We start from the raw sequence: 2,386 nt of genomic DNA on the forward strand, positions 1-2,386 counted from the left end.
GAAGACTTGTTCCACTGCCTGCTTCTCGATCATTTGATCTAATAGATCGTGAAGCACTGTCCTGTTTTTTTTTTTCTCCCTGATACGACGGAGACAAATCCTTTGGTGTCGAAGACAGCGGGGGTAACGACAGGAAAGGAATTCTGTACCCCTTCTTGACGATGTCCAGAGACCAAGCGTCGGCACCTCTCTCTTCCCAAGCTTCCGCGAAATGTAGAAGTCTGGCTCCTACCGGTGTCTGAAGGACTTCCCTCTCACTTCTTGCTCTTGGAAGGAGCGGGAGTCTTGCCTCTGAAGAGCCTCTTCCTCGAGGGGCTGGCTTCGAGGAAGAAGCGGGTCGAAAGGGCTTCGACTTCTTCAAAGCAGAGGACCCAGAAGCCGAAGAAGTAGCAGGCTTCCTAGAAGACTGAGCCAGAAGGTCTTGAGTTTGCTTTCTCCTGGAGACTGGCTGCTATGTCCCTTTACCATAGACTGGGGGAAGAGATGTTCTGAGAAAGGCGCGAAAAGAAGATCCGCTTTTTGCGCTGGTGAGACCGACTTTGCAGTGAAATTGCAAAAAAGTGCTCTTTTCTTAAGCAGTCCCGTGCTGAAATGAGCAGCCAATTCCTCAGAACCATCCCTGACGGCCTTGTCCATGCAAGACAATACACTGGACAGCTCCCCAGAGTGATGGAATCAGAACTCCCTGACCTTGCATCCAATACCCCAGGCACCAGTCAAGAAATTCAAAGACCTCTAGTGGTCTGAAGAGGCCTTTAAGGTGAAAGTCCTAACTCGCTATGTGTCCACGAGACCTTCGAGGAACGACAAAAAAGATCTTCTGGTGGCGTCTACAATGCTACCAAAGTCTCCTTGAGCTGAGGCTGGAAGCTTAACCTCCTCCGACGTTTTCTCCCGTCTCATACCACATACCAGCTTTGCCACCAAGTCTTGAAGGTGGTAAAGCGAAAGAAGTCTTGCCTGAAGCTTTCCTCTTTTCCATCCAATCATGGACCTTTCTAAAAGCTTGCTTCGTAAGAAAGCGACTTCTTCATCCTCACAAAGCCCGAGATCTTAGCAGCTTTGGAAGACGAAACTGAGAGGGAGGAGTACGTGGAGCTTCAGGTTGGAAGGTGTCTGCAAAGACTGACTGAAGTAAACGAGTCAAAACCTTGTAGTCCGTCGAAACTGGAGCCAACTGCTGTTCTTCGTCCCTTTCGACGAAAGCGTCACTAACTTCCTCTTCAGACACTGGAGAAGTCGGAGGAAGTAAAGAAGAGTCCCGAGCTTTCTCAAAAGAGAAAGAACGGCGAACAGGAAGAGTTCCCGCCTCCGCCTGTGCTTGCGGAAGTGGAAAACTGACGTCCGTATGCGCGCGTTTTGCGTCCGAAGCCAATCTACTGGCGCCGACAGAAGCGCGCTCAAACTCCACAGGTGTACACCTGGCGTCCACTTGTGCGCGCTGAGTGTCCACAGGTGCGCGCCGAGCGTCCACTGATGCTCGCCGAGCGTCCACTGATGCGCCGCCGAGCGTCCACTGGTGCGCGCCGAGGTCCACTGGTGCGCGCCGAGCGTCCACTAACCCTCGCTGAGCGTCCACTGGCGCTCGCGAAACTTGCACCGAGTCACGTTCGGCGTCCACTAAAGCGCGTTTGACTTTCGCAGAAGCGCGTTCTGCATCTAAGGAAACTCGCTTCTTATCCACAAGTTTCGAATCAGCGGAAACAACCGCTTCACGAGAGCGAGAAACGAATTTCTCGCCTCCTCTAGAAAGTTGCTGGGGAGCAGGACTAACTCTAGAGGGAGACTCAAACGGAGAGAGACGAGCGGAGAGAGAGACGAGAAGGGAGGAGGGAGAACGCCTCGACCTCTTCACAGGAAGGTTGTCATTCCTTACGGCGACGTGGGGAGCAGTCTTTCTCGAAGGAAAAACATCTCGAAGTTGCTGCTGAAGAGACTGAAGAATCTTTGTTGTAGGTGAAACCGCCTCCTTTTCTGGGGAGGGGCTGATCCTGTGAGCAGGAGAGCGGCGAGGGGACGCCTTCTTGCTACTCCCAGGAACCGCCGCTTCACGCACCTTAGAGCGACTGCGGCGCTCGAAGAAACATCTAGGGAAGACTCCGCCTCCGACGAATCCTTACGCTTTCTTCTGCGGAGGAAAAAGCAAGCAAACGCACTATCAGGCGACGAGCAAAGTTCCGGAGAACAACTTGGACGTGAAAGCGTCCCGAAACGCGAGCCGTCCTTTTCAGCGGACTGATGCGGTATGAGAGCTCCACCCCTGCGCGGGGAGGAAGATTCAGAAGAAGAAAAGCACTCCTTGAGAAGACGTGCACGCGCACGCCTCCTTTGGCAGTCTGGGTATGTTCGTCAGAAGCTGCCGAAGGCACGCCAGATCGGTGGGGGT

This window comes from Macrobrachium nipponense, chromosome 5 (genome assembly GCF_015104395.2).
Source record: "Macrobrachium nipponense isolate FS-2020 chromosome 5, ASM1510439v2, whole genome shotgun sequence".
In the NCBI taxonomy this organism is placed as follows: Eukaryota; Metazoa; Arthropoda; class Malacostraca; order Decapoda; family Palaemonidae; genus Macrobrachium; species Macrobrachium nipponense.